This window comes from Coregonus clupeaformis, unplaced genomic scaffold, assembly GCF_020615455.1.
Source record: "Coregonus clupeaformis isolate EN_2021a unplaced genomic scaffold, ASM2061545v1 scaf0126, whole genome shotgun sequence".
NCBI lineage: Eukaryota > Metazoa > Chordata > Actinopteri > Salmoniformes > Salmonidae > Coregonus > Coregonus clupeaformis.
The window spans coordinates 1-18447 of NW_025533581.1; positions in this window are offsets into that span (position 1 = coordinate 1).

Below are 18447 nucleotides of genomic sequence, written 5' to 3' on the forward strand. Positions count from 1 at the left end.
GGGAATAACGGTGTCACGAATTCTGCCGAGACTGCTCCTCCCCCTTGCTCGGGCAGGCTTCGGCGTTCGTCGTCCCCGGAGTACTAGCTGCCACCGTTGTATGTTTCGATGTTCATTTGGTTGTGTCTGTCTGTTACACCTGTGTCCGTTTGTGTCTGATTATGTGCCCTATAAGTTTCAGGTGTTGTTGTAGTTAGTTTGTGTGTTATTTTCCGCCTGTCCGTTGGTGTCACCTGTGCAGTACTCTGGACTTTGTTTATTGTGACGCACTGTGTTGCGTTGTCGCTCGCCTCCTTGTTTGAGGTCCTTTATTTTTGTATTGTTTATACAGTTAGTAAAGTCTTGTGTGACTCAGCCTATGCGTCCTGCGTCTGACTCCTCAACCGCATCCACATCAACACTGACAAACGGAACTTCCCAGCCCTCAATGAACTGGAAAATCCCTCATTAAGTCAGTTTTTAACATGGTTTATCTCACCTCAGTTTTCTATAGTCCTCCTGCTTTCCATTTCTGCTTTGTTCTTAATCTGGTCCTCACACATAGACATTGGTCAGCATCAATGCCAGACCCTTAGTTGGTGCTGCCAACATCCATTAATCAGTGTCAAACAGAACAGCTGATGGCAAATGGCAGGTCATACAACTGCATTAAAAAGGTTCCATATTGATACATTTCAATATATTTTACTAGAATTCCACAAGATTAATATCTTATATTGCCATTTTCTTTACCAACTTCTTTACCACAAAGTGTTTGTGGTCACCTATGTAGGTTGTATTTGCAACAGCAACCCAGTCTCTTTCATCCCATCCCAATGGCAGTGCTATTTCCAGTCGTCGCTGAGAGTGTGTTAGATTAATTTGGATTTTAAGAATAATGACTAAAGAATTTCACCCCAAACACAGTATAAATGTTAGAATTATCATGTAGTGTCAACCCACTAACAGAGGGGGCGGTACTAACCATTCAAGGGGGAAGGCGGGAACTGTTTTAAGAAAGCCACCTAAAGGTAGGAGGAGCATAATGCCTTTGTTTGTCAAGGGGTATAAAAACAGTATGTTTGTGTTTTTGGTCAGAGCTCTCCATGAATAAATATACCGATAATTACTTGGGGATTGTGGACCTTGAATCATTGATGATTAAAACCAGAGCTTTACAACCTCTGGTAATGATTCAAGCTTAGGTTGAATTAGAGATAGAAATTCACGTGACAGATTGGTCCTTCTGAGCGGAGCTTAAAATACATCTTTATCGTTCTGAAGACACCGAATCCGTGCACGGCCGGGTGATTGCATCCGTGGAGAATAGTCCTGGCCTTCGACGTTAAGGTTATAAACAGGCCGGTGATTACTCTTTATGAACGATAAAGACGTTAACGAGTTTGAAAAATTATTTGAATCCAAACTACAAGGAAAAGGTCAGTAGTTTTATTCATGGATTTTGGTGAAATGATTTGAACTTGTATAAGAATAGGAATTCTTGTAGAGGGCAGACAGGTTACCAAAATCTCAAAGAAGGTAATAATTATTGCGACAGGGAGGATCCACAATTGATCCTAGGTAAATAGCTATTACAAAAATAAACTAGTCCGAAATGACATGGAGTGAATGCAATCACAAATGTAAACTAGTTAATATTGTCATTGTACGAATTGCAATGTTCAGTATAAACAGGGAAATAATTATCATCGTATGAGATGGATGTGTCGGGAGTAGCATGTGCGACTGGGCATTTGCTCGAACTTTGCAAACAAGTTTGGCAGATGATAAGGTCGTATATGTGTGAGACTTAATCCATCGGGAGACGTGATCATTATTTCAAGGAAGGAGGAAAAAATATGTCGCGTGAGAAATTGGGTAACTTACTCTTTTCATGAAACCGGAGTTTTAAATAAAAACTCTGGGTTAGGGGTTAAATAATTTTAAATGGTTAATTACAAAAGCAAGAGGCGCACTAAGATATTAGCTCCTACGAAAATAATTTGGGAGTGAATTATTTAAAAAAACTAAAAGGGGGGGGGGAATTTCTTATTGTTCCACCATGGGAAAGACATCTTCTAAACAAGTCCGAGAATTAACGGGAGATGAAAGATATATGTTAGAAAGAGAAAGAAGAAATATGTTTTATGGATCCATTTGGGAGAAGAGGTATGAATTTATTGGGCATCTCGAAGTAAAAAAGTTAGTAGGCAGATGCATATAAAATTAGATGAAAAAAAAACAGCGAAAGGAGGGGCTAGAGACAGCGAGTGTGTTTTTTTTAAGCGCGAAAATGCTTTAACGGGGACAAAGGAATATTTAACCATCGTGACTGCAGGGGAAAAGGAATAGGACAGTCAATTTTTTGGTTCAACGGGTAAAATGGTTGAAAAAATGATTTGTGTCAATTAAGAATTGGCTAAAAACACCACAAAGCGATTATTTGAGAGGTACCTATAAAGTCCAACGATGGGCGGCAGGTAGCTTAGTGGGTAAGAGCGTTGTGCCAGTAACCGAAAGGTCGCTGGTTCTAATCCCCGAACCGACTAGGGGAAAAAATCTGCCGATGTGCCCTTAAGCAAGGCACTTAACCCTAATTGCTCATGTAAGTCGCTCTGGATAGGAGCGTCTGCAAAATCACTAAAATGTAAAAAAATGCATGTGTATGAACTTTCGCACTCAAACGTAGACGTACGTAATGAGTGAGAAAGTGGAGAATATTTGCATTTTTGGTCAGTTGGCAGACGCTCTGGTCCGGAGCGACTTGAAAAACCAATAGAGAGTTGCATTGAACTATTCTGTTGTGTTGGGCATTTGAATGGCATAAGGTGAAATATGTGTGTATGAGGGAATTCAACGGCGGGTATAAATGATAACCGGATACTACTTAGTATTTGGTTGGTTAAATGCTAAATAAAAGATTTGAGGCGTGGTTATGGGGTAACTAGGAAGACGCACTTATTCAATAGAGAATGGGTGGAGAGAGAGTTTTTACGTGTATTAAAAGTTGCATAAGATAACTTTAGTAGTATTCTAAATAATCTATGAAAATATGTTACAAGTACGAATGACATTATTTCCTAAGAAGGTAGATTGTAGGGAAGTTTCCCGCGCCTCCCCCATAATGTAGGAAGGAGCAGGAGAGGGGGGGAGTGAGAGACAGGACATAGTTCAAATGGTAGGAATGTCATTAAGTGTATGCTGATGAACAATATCAAGCATTTGTTTTATTGATTGGGGCCGAATCAGAGAAAACTGTTAAAGATATTGAATAGCGAACTGAAATGGGTTAGCGGGAAAATACAAATAATTGGAAAATTTAAAAACGATAATTTATTTTCGTTACAGGGAAGCAAGTGGCATTGGCTGTTGTGCTGGGGGAATAGCGCCAGCCTGTGGTGGGTTCTGGATTTGTTATAAATAACTTTATATTTTAAACTAAAGTGATGGAATAGACTACAATTAGAACATCAGAAAAAGGACAATATAATTCGTAATAGTTATTATAATTATTATTGATAGTTATTGCAGTTATTATTATCCTGAGTGGCGCAGTGGTCTAAGGCACTGCATCGCAGGGCTAACTGTGCCACTAGAGATCCTGGTTCGGATCCAGGCTCTGTCGCAGCCGGCAGCGACCGGGAGACTCATGGGCGGCGCACAATTGGCCCAGCGTCGTCCAGGGTAGGGGGGAAAATGGCCGGCAGGGATGGAGCTCAGTTGATAGAGCATGGTTTTTGCAACGCCAGGGTTATGGGTTCGATTCCCACGGGGGGAGGCCAGTAAAAAAAAAAAAAGATACAAATAATAAAAATGTATTCACTAGGTTGCTCTGGATAGGAGCGTCTGCTGGGTGACTAGAATGTAAATGTATTATCATTGATTCAGTAATGATAGGAGGGAAGTAGCGATAGAGCTGTGAGGGTTGAGTTGAGGACAAGGAGAATGATTTGTGGCTCTGGTTGGCGGGAAAAAGGAGAGGCAGAGACAGACTTAGAGAGACAGAGGAAGTTAGAGAGGGAGAGAATAAAAGAAAAAGAGAGAAGGAAACTGTTTAGGTTTGAAAAACAAGCAGGCTGAGAGACAGAGATAACAGTTTCTGGAGCTTGAAAAGCAGAGACTAACAGAGTAAGAAAAGGAACAGATGAGAGCAGAGTATTTAATGGCCACTAGGGGAAATAGCTGGGAGAGGTAGAACTCCAGAATAGAAGGGGAGAGAGATTTTACTAGGGGGTGGATCAAATAATTGATAATGGATCATTTGAATGAGATCACATGTAGCAGATTTAGAGTAATCAATGAAATAATCATTGTATACTCGAGGAATTTTGAGGGATTTTATGAAGTTAGGCAGTATTTAGGTCATAAGAGGGAGCTACCAAATTAAGTTGAGCCTAACTATCTTTGATTGTTATTTTTCAATTGGGTTTTTCAAATAAAATAAAAACACACCCAGCATGATGTTTATAAAGGGTTGTTATGTTGAATTTAGGGAATTTTCAACAGTTCATAGGTGGTGTTTACTATGCTGTGGGATGGAACGGTTTATTGGGTGATATTTGAAACTAAATTCATGGAATAAGCTGCAGTAATCAGAGGAATGTACAATCTAAGGCGAGACAACTATTGCCTAGATCATTGATTTAGCAATAGGATCAGGTAGATAAGGACTAGAAAAAAAAAAATAGATGAAGAATGATGAGCTTTTTGGTAAGGATAGACTGCTGTAAAGCTTGGGTACTCATTATGTACTGCATACGGGTAAATTAAGTGATCTTATCTATGGGAAGGCAATGGCAGCCCATGGTAAAATCATTTGGAACTCTGAGGAGGAAGAACAGGTTATGTTGTTGCTCTCTTCCCAAACAGTCTTAGCTTTTCATAAATATATCAGGGATGTTACCCAAATGGTAGAGAGTAAAGAGGGATGACATTGGTCGTGGTTTAAAGATGATTTTCTTTTTTTTTGGTGGGCTATTAGAAATAACTGGGTTAATCACGAACATAGAGGTTTTTATTCTTTGTTGCTAGGCAGAATACTTAGGTGACCTAAAAAATGGACTTGTCATGTCCAATAATCAGTCTTCAGGTCAAGCCCGGGAGAGCCGGGGTAGAACAGAGGTTGAACTAAACATAAGTGTTTTTACAAGATAAGAGATTGTTTGATTGGATTACTAATTGATTCTGAACTGAATGAAAGTCGAATTTAGCCGCCATAAAGACAAAGGAAGTGGGAGGAGCAATAAAGAAGCAAAAGACAATCTCAAAAATGAAAGGCATGGCAATTGGTTGATAAATAACCTAAGGGAATGTTTAGGAAGGTGGAAAAAATTGACACATAAGCAGAACTATGTGTCAAGAGGGGGGAAGAGGCTAATTGTATTAAATAATATACGAAGGAGAGGCCAAAATACTTTTTAAAAAAAAACATTTTTTTAGATACAGTCTAAAAAGAGAATGCAGTCAGAAATTGTTAGATTAATCTGAACATGTGTGAAGATAGTTTATTAACCACACCCGTATGTCAGAGGTTTTGTGCCCCACAGGTGAACTAAAGGAGCAGGTGACCCACTATCTAACCAGGTGACTGGTGAGCATCCAGTCACTAGGAGGAAAACTGGAAGCAGGCCTGTTGGGAAGGGCCCTATCAGGTTATGTTGGTCACCACCTTGGCCATTAGAATAGCAGAGAGAGGAACCTGGGTCCATGTTACCCACTGCAAGAAGGTAAGACCACATACAAGCACCGCTTAGCACACGCAGAGTTGACGAGCGGAACTGGGCCACAGGGTCCGGGGGTCACCTCTGTCAACGAAGATCTCCTACCCAGACCTATCATCACTGTAGTGTGTTCCTAGGGTGTGAGTATGGGGTGGTACCGAGCAGAAGGACTCAAGACAGGAGAGGGTTGGCGGTTTTTGGGAATATGTTTGACCCTGAGCTGCATCATAGTCTCGGCAATAGTCGTGGTTTGTCAAGATCCACCACCACCTCGCACCAATTACGCTATGGCCTTACCATTATTAAGAAATAAAAGGGAAGCGACCCGACATACTGACCGTCAAGGGCGAGTGATCTACAAAATAGGAGTCAGAGAGGGGTGGGGAGTAAGATTCAAAATTAGGATTAGGGATCTTATCAGAGCGGATAAGCAAGCAACATGGGATTATAAGATCCCGTTGTATTTATGTTCAGCTCCCTCGGCAGATTGTTCCTGGGCTCAGGTATTTAGACATACTGGGGGACGGAGATATGAGACGGACGGACGGACGGGGGGGCTGGACGTCCAGATGGAGGATAAGAAGGTATAACGACATCCCCACGAAAATGGTAGTAACAATAGTAAAAGTCACTAAAGAGGACATGAAAATAACTTACTGGGCTTGCGCGGACGTATACGGACGGGATACTTGTCTAAGATTATATTTGATGGAGTCAAAAGATATAGAGGGAGCAGGTACTGTCATTAATCCACTAACAGCAATAGACCGAGTAAATCAGTCAAGGGATGACAGAGTCAATTCAACTAACCCGTCCACTATGAAAGATTTTCTCCTCCAAGAATGGAACAATGGGGAAGTGGAGGGGGTCCCTGATGAGAATCTCTGGTTAAAGTGGATGAAATACACCGCTAGGGCCTTGGGGGAGACCAATTGTTATGCATGCTCCATTGGGCGACCAACAATGTTGACCGCCCCAATGCCAAAGGCAATGTTTCCCTGTGTATTAGACCTGGGGTCCAATCAAAAAGAGCCAAATTGCACAGGGATTGGGCTGGCAAAATTGACATACTGGGCCAGCCCACCTAGATTCACTTTAACTCCTGGCGAATAACAGTGTTACAGACATAGAAATGGCACCCGTAACTTGGGTGATTTTGATGGCTGTAAGGAGATAATTAATGTGACTGATTTAGATAAGGAAGGGAGGGAAAATTTTTTAGGAGCCTAACCATCCCTCTGACTGATGTGTGGTGGGCATGCACTAACAAAGGGAGCATTCGACAGACATTACCAGAGGGATGGGTGGGTACTTGTGCACCAGTATTATTGGTCATCAAAGACCAGTGACAGGAAGAATAATTAGGAGAAAAAGAAATAAGTCAGGAAGGAAGGAAATAGCCCAATTTGGATAGATGGTATAGGCATCCCCAGGGGTGTTCCAGACGAATACAAAGCTATAAATCAAATATGGGAGAGTTTTACTACAACATTTTTCTGGTGGGTGACAAACAAAAATATGGATTGGATAAATTATATCTATTACAACCAACAACGATTTATTGACCAGACTAGAGATGCAGTAAAGGGGATCTCTGAGCGATTATCCGCCATCCCGCTCATAACTTAGTAGAGGTTGGTTCTAGATCAGGCAGAAAGGGCCGGTGTCTATAGAAAGATAAGCCATTATTGCATATTTATCCCTAACAACACCACACTGGATGGGACAGTCACCAGAGCTCTTACAGAATTAACTGCACTAAGTGAAGGATGAACTGAACTCAGAAGTTAGTACATTGTGGATAGATGGTTTGATGAAATATTTGGTAAATGGAAAACCCTAGCAGCCACCATCTTAGGAGCGATCAGTGTTTGTATGGGTATTCTTGTATTATGTAGTTGTTGTCTTGTTCCCTGTGTCCGAGGATTGGTGAGTCAGGCGTTGGTGAAATGCAGTATCTAAACAATGATGAGAGATGGACTGACTCCGGACTCTGACCAGGGGAATGTGAAAAACGATCCTCCAGGCTTGGTGGATGACGAGGATTTGGACCCTGAAAGACCGCAATTGGATGAAATGTTTATTAGTTCTGATGTGATCTCTGAGATTAATCATGCTTGTAAAATACATTTATCCTGAATGTGGGAATATTTAGTCAAAGGGGTGGATTGTTAGATTAATTTGGATTTTAAGAATAATGACTAAAGAATTTCACCCCAAACACAGTATAAATGTTAGAATTATCATGTAGTGTCAACCCACTAACAGAGGGGGCGGTACTAACCATTCAAGGGGGAAGGCGGGAACTGTTTTAAGAAAGCCACCTAAAGGTGGGAGGAGCATAATGCCTTTGTTTGTCAAGGGGTATAAAAACAGTATGTTTGTGTTTTTGGTCAGAGCTCTCCATGAATAAATATACCGATAATTACTTGTGGATTGTGGACCTTGAATCATTGATGATTAAAACCAGAGCTTTACAACCTCTGGTAATGATTCAAGCTTAGGTTGAATTAGAGATAGAAATTCACGTGACAGAGTGCTACAGGATAATGCTGTTTTCATGTAAGACATATAGCATTCAGCCTGCTTCTCAGAGGGTGACAGTTGTTACTCTGGGTGAAATCCACCCATGCTGAGTAGTAAGCCACTCCCGACAGGCGGAGGCAGCAGTCCCCTGCCCTCCAGCCTCATGTTCTCTGGGCTCCCTCAAACAGCGTGCCACTACTCCTCACACTGAGGTCTATCGTATGTCCCTGGCACAGAGGACAGGACCACTGACAGGAGAGCTCTGACCTGGATGAAACACATGGTGGAGACACAAGACCTTCTGATCCACACACACGCACAGACGGACGAACGGACGAACACACACACTCACAGACCAATGCGCACGCATACACACACAGGCTGTCATGATTTTCTGTTGTCATACAGTTATAGTGGTGTAGGTGTCCTATGTTGAGGGCACTTGGTATTGCCTGAATGACCTGACTGGGACTTTTTCCTGATCAGGTCATCTGATGAGGAAAAACCCAAGACCCTGGGAGATTTGCCACCAATGCTCCTTATAGGACATATCACTGCATTCTATAATCCTCTGTAAACTGGTCATCTCTGTATACCTGTCGCAAGACCCACTGGTTGATGCTTATTTGTAAAACCCTCTTAGGCCTCACTCCCCCCTATCTGAGATACCTACTGCAGCCCTCATCCTCCACATACAACACCCGTTCTGCCAGTCACATTCTGTTAAAGGTCCCCAAAGCACACACATCCCTGGGTCGCTCCTCTTTTCAGTTCACTGCAGCTAGCGACTGGAACGACCTGCAAAAAACACTCAAATTGGACAGTTTTATCTCCATCAATCATGGACACTCTTACTGACACTTGTGGCTGCTTCACGTGATGTATTGTTGTCTCTACCTTCTTGCCCTTTGTGCTGTTGTCTGTGCCCAATAATGTTTGTACCATGTTTTGTGCTGCTACCATGTTGTTGTCATGTGGTGTTGCTACCATGCTGTGTTGTCATGTGTTGCTGCAATGCTATGTTGTCTTAGGTCTCTCTTTATGTAGTGTTGTGGTATCTCGCTTGTCGTGATGTGTGTTTTGTCCTATATTTTTATTTTTAATCCCAGCCCCCGTCCCCGCAGGAGGCCTTTTGCCTTTTGGTAGGACATCATTGTAAATAAGAATTTGTTCTTGTAGCTCAGTTGGTAGAGCATGGTGCTTGCAACGCCAGGGTTGTGGGTTCGATTCCCACAGGGGGCCAGTATGAAAAATGTATGCACTCACTAATGGTAAATCGCTCTGGATAAGAGTGTCTGCTAAAATGACTAAAATGTAAAAAAAAAAAATGTTCTTAACTGACTTGCCTAGTTAAATAAAGGTACAAATATATATATAAAGTCAATGTTTTTCATATTGAGGAGATTTCTACCTTGTTTACTGACTGGACCTGGCTGGACTCAAATTCAACTCAAATTGTATTTGTTTATAAGTTAGCATACATATGTAGGATCTTAATTTGATCACTCTTTTGTTGCTGAGAATTTTCCTGCAGGGCAGGAAATGCAAACTTGTAGTGTATTCTAGGTTTATAAAGGCTCCTAAAGTTTGTAATTTCGACTTTAAAATGTGTGACTTTATTTGCCCTAACGAAAAATTTATAAAATGTATGAACACTCAAATGCTAGTCATACTATACTGTCTTACCTTCTAAAACGACTGTGCAAAGAAAAACATTTAATCAATTCATATCTCAGTAGTTTGTTCGGTAGCCTAGCATTCCTAATAGTGGGAGTCATTTTGAGGTTAGGGGAGACGGGTGTCACAGTCGACGTGCTTGCTGTGAATCATTTGGGAGAGACATCAGAGGCACTGTTGACAGCCCACTCAGTGTACCCTCGCTCCCAAACCCTGATGATTTAGAGAGCAGTGTAGTGTGTGTGTGTGTGTGTGTGTGTGTGTGTGTGTGAGCACCTTATTACTTACACCTACTGTAGTCACTCTCTATTTTTACCACAGCTACCAGCCACACAAGATTACACACTGTCAATATTACTCCTTTACATCCTCTGCCAATTTCTAGTGAGGATTTACACAGTCCTATCTATGCATATCCTTCTACGCGTTTCTCCCCATTTACAGGTGTAGAATCTTAATTTGGCCATTTTCTCACAGCAGCAAAAGGAAATGTGAATTATTGTGTGGATTATAACTAATGGACATTTTTGTAGGGGTTGATACATTTTTTGTTAGGGCAAATCAAGTATGAAATGTTAAAGTGGAAATTACAATCTTTATAAGCCTTTTTAAACCTTGAATACACAACACGTTTGCATTTCCTGCTGTGCAGGACATTTCTTGCAACAACAGGGTGATCACATTAATATCTTACATCTGTACCCTGTGGAAAACGTTTGGAGCAAATGAAATATTTGCATCTGCCTTCAACACATCACAATAACCTAGAAATTACATACATAAAGAAGATACAAAACGATATGAGAAGCTCTTACGATGTGCTTGAATTCAGTTCATAATGTGTTGGTCTCTTCCAGAGCTGCAGAGTTATAGGGACATGTAATACAGAGTTATAGGGACATGTAATACAGAGTTATAGGGACATGTAATACAGAGTTATAGGGACATGTAATACAGAGTTATAGGGACATGTAATACAGAGTTATAGGGACATGTAATACAGAGTTATAGGGACATGTAATACAGAGTTATAGGAACATGTAATACAGAGTTATAGGGACATGTAATACAGAGTTATAGGGACATGTAATACAGAGTTATAGGAACATGTAATACAGAGTTATAGGGACATGTAATACAGAGTTATAGGGACATGTAAAACAGAGTTATAGGGACATATAAAACAATAAACTCACACATTATCGTATGTAATACTGTACTTTCCTTTATGAGAAATGACTCTGACCCTGTGTCTGTTGGGCTCTCTGCATTTCCAATTAATTGTGGTTATTAAATGTGAGCCATATTCCCCGTCACAGATGCTGCAGTGAAATCTGCACAATAACACAAGCAACAGTTGAACACACACGGTCACAGAATAACACAAACTCTCCAAAATGGAAGAGGTGAAACCACAGAATTAGAATGTATAGAACAGACCCCCCCATTCAGGTCAATTATGCCATAATGGGTGGACTGGCGGCCATTTTGAGTGTCTCATGACATTACCTGTCAAATTACCAAGGTCAGGGGTTCCAAGCCCTTTCTACTCATTCTATTTCTATGGGTGAATCATATCAAAGATGGTGGATGAATTAAGATAGTTCACTCAGGCCGTTTACCATTGAAAAAAGAAATACAGTTACGGTCTGCTTAACGGGGTGGTTCTCCCATTGACACCAATGCAATAGCAGCTGGGTCTGGTCTGCTTAGTTCATTGACTGTAATGCAACCAGAAAACATTTGGGAGTGGGGTGTCTCGCTTCCTCTTCTCTGTCCACATGTCCCAACCTTGAAACCTATAACCTTCTATGACCTCTTTCATATTTTCAACCACTCAACCAGTTATCTTGTGATTAACATACTGTCAAACCCCCTCTGAATTACTTACATAATGAACTTGCTGACTGAAGTGTAATGCAAATGACTTGGTCACATGTTAAATAATTACAATAGCTCACAGCAATTTATATGACAGCTATACTTTCTATAATATGTCATATCTGTCTGGTTTCATACTCATTTGAGAGTTGTAATATGTTTTAAGGTGTGGTAGGTTCGAGCTGAATATCAAATCTCCCTTATGAAATGGAAAACAGAAACATGCTTATTCAGTTGGGCAGACAACATGCAATATACTTGTAGGGTTGAATACAAGTGTCTGGAGCCAGACTGGACCAAGGACAGAGCCACTAGACCAAGGACAGAGCCACTAGACCAAGGACAGAGCCATACTAGACCAAGGACAGAGCCATACTAGACCAAGGACAGAGCCACACTAGACCAAGGACAGAGCCACTAGACCAAGGACAGAACCACACTAGACCAAGGACAGAGCCACTAAACCAAGGACAGAGCCACACTAGACCAAGGACAGAGCCACTAAACCAATGACAGAGCCACACTAGACAAAGGACAGAGCCACTAAACCAAGGACAGAGCCACACTAGACCAAGGGCACTGCACAATACACAGTTATTCATACAAACGTTTTGTTTTACCTCCTGAAAATGTTGAGAGGTGTTAATTGAACATTGGTTGGTGGAATCGGGAATCAATGTCAGCTTGACATGATAACGTCACTTGCAACACACCAGGGTTGTGTTCATTAGGGCACGCAAAGGAAAATGTTTTAAAACATGTTGTACAACAAAAAAGAAAATGAGTGTTTCTCAGAATCACCTTTATTTGCCAAATACACTTGCATGTAGAGGAATTTGACTTGGTGAAATGGTATTGCCACAATAAACAGAATATACAAACAGACAATAAATAAGATATTTAAATACAGAATTGACACAACCCACATACAGTATGTACACTATGAACACCAAGCTAAAAACAGACTACATTATAAACACGATAAGCTACATTATGAATTGTGCATGTATAGATGTATAAATATAGTCCCTGGATGAATATTAAACATAGTCCTTGGATGAATATTAAACATAGTCCCTGGATGTGTATTAAACATAGTCACTGGATGAATATTAAACATAGTCCCTGGATGAGTATTAAACATAGTCCCTGGATGAGTATTAAACATAGTCCCTGGATGTGTATTAAACATAGTCACTGGATGTGTATTAAACATAGTCACTGGATGAATATTAAACATAGTCCCTGGATGAATATTAAACATAGTCCCTGGATGTGTATTAAACATAGTCACTGGATGTGTATTAAACATAGTCACTGGATGAATATTAAACATAGTCCCTGGATGAATATTAAACATAGTCCCTGGATGGGTATTAAACATAGTCCCTGGATGAGTATTAAACATAGTCCTTGGATGAGTATTAAACATAGTCCCTGGATGAGTATTAAACATAGTCCCTGGATGTGTATTAAACATAGTCACTGGATGAATATTAAACATAGTCCCTGGATGTGTATTAAACATAGTCCCTGGATGAGTATTAAACATAGTCCCTGGATGAGTATTAAACATAGTCCCTGGATGAGTATTAAACATAGTCCCTGGATGAGTATTAAACATAGTCCCTGGATGAGTATTAAACATATTCCATTGAATGAGGAGATCATCGCAGACCAGCTGGACTGTTGGTAAGGACCACGGCGCAGAGGAAGAAGCTGTTTAGGTGACATATCCAGGAAGTCCTTCCACGTTTCTGTCACTTTTAATCTGTTTGGTGCCTAAGGAACACAACCCACAGGATCCGATGACTCCAAGGAATGAATGTATGAGGTATGGAGCTTCTCTGCTGAATATAAATTAACAACATTAATGCTTTGTTAAGGGTTGAAGAAGAAGAGATTGAGATAAGAACTATCCAAACTATTCTCCTTTGCAGTTTTACCTCATAAATTCAAACAGCTATCCAATGTCACCAGATAACGACTACCTCCATAGAGATCAGAGAGAGGCATGGTGTTGTACCTGTGAGACACAAGATAACCTCTACCTCCATAGAGATCAGAGAGTGGCATGGTGATGTACCTGTGAGTCACAAGATAACCTCTACCTCCATAGAGATCAGAGAGAGGCATGGTGATGTACCTGTGAGTCACAAGATAACCTCTACCTCCATAGAGATCAGAGAGTGGCATGGTGATGTACCTGTGAGTCACAAGATAACCTCTACCTCCATAGAGATCAGAGAGAGGCATGGTGATGTACCTGTGAGTCACAAGATAACCTCTACCTCCATAGAGATCAGAGAGAGGCATGGTGTTGTACCTGTGAGTCACAAGATAACCTCTACCTCCATAGAGATCAGAGAGAGGCATGGTGATGTACCTGTGAGTCACAAGATAACCTCTACCTCCATAGAGATCAGAGAGAGGCATGGTGATGTACCTGTGAGTCACAAGATAACCTCTACCTCCATAGAGATCAGAGAGAGGCATGGTGATGTACCTGTGAGCTCTAGACAAGCTAATAAATAACTCCAAGTCTGCGTCCTAAATGGCACTATATTTACTACTGTATATAATGCACTACGCTTTGTGGGCCCTGGTTAAAATTAGTGCACCACATAGGGATTAGGGTGTAATTTGGAACGCAACCCTGGTATCAAATCGCTTAAACTTTTGGAATGCTGGAATATCCAAAGCTGGTTTACAATACAACAGGACAATGTTAGGCTAGAGAGCCTTTATGGAAAAAGGATATACCTCATAAGAGCTAGCAGCATGTGGATGGACTGTGCCATTGTGGGTATTGCGTTTTTATTGAATGTAACTGGGAGATTGTTCAGTGAAGTCTTTCTCGAAGACTGGAGGCTTGGAGCTCAAATACAATTCAGCTGTTGATTTAATTTAGCTTAAATCCCCAAAAGCTACAGCACTATATGTGACACATCACAACTCAAATCTGGTCCTCTTAGTCTTCTGCTGCTCCCATTGGTCGGCCCAAACATGTTTAGACCCCACTGATTTGTTTGTCATGAAAGCTGTGATGTCATTATGAAATGAGAAATATGAAACATAACCACTGGAACGAAGTGCTTAATAAATGTTGTGAGGCAAGCTATTAGGGGTATTAATGATATATCAACATATAACCTCACACGGAGCCTCTGGGTAATGAGGCAAAGAGATTAAGCCTCAGTCCCAAATAGTACCATATATCCTATATAGTCCCTATGGGCCCCTGGTTAGAAGTAGTGTACTATATAGTGAATAGGGTGCCATTTGGGACGCAGACTTAAAGAAGACCTTCAGAAGACTTCCTGTTTTGGAAATCATGTCCTAATGAAAGAACATTGAGTAATAAAAGAAAGGTGTGTGTGTATGCGTTTGTGTGTGTGCTAACGTGTGTAGGGGAAGATTGTACAGGCCCGCCTTTTGAGAAATAGCAGCCAGCTCAATTGCAGCAATGACAAATCACATCCGGATGGCTGTGGACCAGACACGTTAAGACAGAGTACAGTGGAGGCTCCTCAGAGGAGATAAAACGAAACTTTTTAGATAAAACTATACTAAATATATTCACAAGTCGCCAAATAATTGATTAAAACACACTGTTTTGCAATGAAGGTCTACAGTAGCCTCAACAGCACTCTGTACGGTAGCACCATGTAGCCAGAGGACAGCTAGTTTCCGTCCTCCTCTGGCTACATTGACTTCAATACAAAACCTATGAGGCTCGTGGTTCTCCCCCCTTTCATAGACTTACACAGTAATCATGACAACTTCCGGAGGACGTCCTCCAACCTATCAGAGATCTTGCAGCATGAACTGACATGTTGTCCACCCAATCAAAGGATCAGAGAATTAATCTAGTACTGAAAGCATAAGCTACAGCTAGCTAGCACAACAGTGCATACAATTAGGTGAGTAGTTGACTCAAAGAGAGAGAAAGACAATAGTTGAACAGTTTTGAACAAATTAATTAATTCAAAAATTAAGGAGACGCAAGAGAGAGAGAGAGAGAGAGAGAGAGAGAGAGAGAGAGCTAGCTATATTTAATAATTTTTTTTCACTTTCACTTCCATAGCTAGCAAATGCAGCTAGCTAGCAAGTTTAGCCTACTCAAACACCCGGCTCAAACAGAGAGGGATGCTATGTTACTTTGCTGGCTATGGCTATCCAACACTGTATTAATGTATGGCCAACAGGGCCTGCTAAACTGCTTGCTAACTGTACACTGTACTGCATGATTGTAGCGGGTTTACTAATGCGTTAGTTCTAGTAGCTATGTTGTTGACTTGACGTTAGCTATTATGGTGACAATGATGTAGGCTGTGTGTAGTGGTTAGCGTTTATGATATGAAGGTTTGGTTTGGAAAGGTTTTTCGACTGGTTACAGACAGCTGATGTGTTGTGCACTGAAGTCCACCAGCGAAGGGAAAAGGTGAAAGGAGGAGAACGCGTAGATGCGAGAAGGAATTATACAACGATCTGGCTCCTTTAAAGTGAACTGCTTTTGAGTGTGATCAGGGGTGTATTCATTCCGCCGATTCTTTTGAAAACGAAACAGGGATAAACATACCTGAATTTATCCAATAGAAACTCTCGTTTGCAACTGTTGGACTAATGATTACACCCTAGATCAGCTAGATGCAGGCAAGAAGTGTGCAAGGTGGTATTAAATGTGGAAATGTCTGTCACCTTGATTACAAAAATTTCTCTCGACCTGTGCACCTACGTTGTGAACGTTAATCAAATCAATGTTTATTTGCCACATGCGCCGAATACAACAGGTGTAGACATTACAGTGAAATGCTTACTTACAAGCCCTTAACCAACAATGGATTTAAAAAATAAAAAGTGTTAAGTAAAAAAATAAAAACAAAAAAATAAAGAGCATCAGTAAAATAAAATAACAGTAGAGAGGCAATATACAGGGGCGTACTGGTGCAGAGTCAATGTGCGGGGGCACCGGCTAGTCGAGGTAATATGTACATGTGGGTAGAGTTAAAGTGACTGTGCATAAATAATTAACAGAGTAGCAGCAGCGTCAAAGGATGGGGTGGGGGGGGGGCAGTGCAAATAGTCCGGGTAGCCATGATTAGCTGTTCAGGAGTCTTATGGCTTGGGGTTAGAAGCTGTTGAGAAGCCTTTTGGACCTAGACTTGGCGCTCCAGTACTACTTGCCGTGCGATAGCAGAGAGAACAGTCTATGACTAGGGTGGCTGGAGTCTTTGACAATTTTGAGGGCCTTCCTCTGACACCACCTGGTATAGAGGTCCTGGATGGCAGAAAGCTTGGCCCCAGTGATGTACTGGGCCGTACGCACTACCCTCTGTAGTGCCTTGCGGTCAGAGGCCGAGCAGTTGCCATACCAGGCAGTGATGCAATCAGTCAGGATGCTCTGTAGAACTTTTTGACGATCTGAGGACCCATGCCAAATCTTTTCAGTCTCCTGAGGGGGAATAGGCTTTGTCGCTTCACGACTGTCTTGGTGTGTTCGGACCATGATAGTTTGTTGGTGATGTGGACACATTTGTACATTTTGGTAATTTAGCAGACACTCTTATACAGAGCGACTTACAGTTAGTGAATGCATACATGTTTTTTTTGTGTGTTTTTTTTAAATACTGGCCCCCCGTGGGAAACGAACCCACATCCCTGCCGGCCAAACCCTCCCCTACCTTGGACGATGCTGGACCAATTGTGCGCCGCCCATGGGTCTCCCGGGCCGCGGCCGGCTGCGACAGAGCCTGGACTCGAACCAGGATCTCTAGTGGCACAGCTAGCACTGCGATGCAGTGCGTTAGACCACTGCGCCACTCGGGAGTCAAGGACACCAAGGAACTTGAAGCTCTCAACCTGTTCCACTACAGCCCTGTCGATGAGAATGGGCGAGGTTGTAGCAACCTCATGATGGGTATAGGGAAAATTTGAGTATCATGTAGTAAGTAGCCTAAACCTATCCAGGTTACATGGTGAATGGAATATGAATGACAGTCATCCAATATGCTGTAATAGAAATAAGGCCATGCTCATCTTAAAAGGCACAGACTCTGACAGAGTATGATAGGAGCTGAGCCGCAGAGGCAGCAGCCTTATTGTAAGGGCACTAAGAGTCAAAGAGAGATAAGTGCTATGTGAGTAAACTACCTCAAACCCGCTACCGTCCACCAGAGCCTAGCCATCCTCTGGAATCGGCCGCCTCTTAAAGGGAGTGGAATGCGTCGATTGCTTACTTTGAGGGGTGATTTGGTGAGACTGGCATCTGGGTCTTTGGGATAATTGAATGGGCATGAGATATTGGCACTAAAGTAAACCCGGAAGTGTTTTGAAGTCATTAGACGTCTGGAAGGGAACGGTGGATTAAGATGGCACCTTTAGCGGCAGGGGACTTCTGCCCGCCCCTCACCACCCTATTGAATCCTCACGGTGAGTCACCCTGGCACTCTCTGTGCGCCCGCCTTGCCATCTGTGAGAACCAAGCTGCAACTTCGCCAGACCGCCCGACCATCCGCCTTCCAGCCTAACCGTCCGCCCCGGGAAGCCTCACCTTCGGAGAGATATCAATTTGTTCCGCCTACAACAGGGCTCATTTGTCTCAGCTGCATCCCACTCTCCATGGTAACCTTCTGTGTTTACCCACTGTCATTTACATATTGAT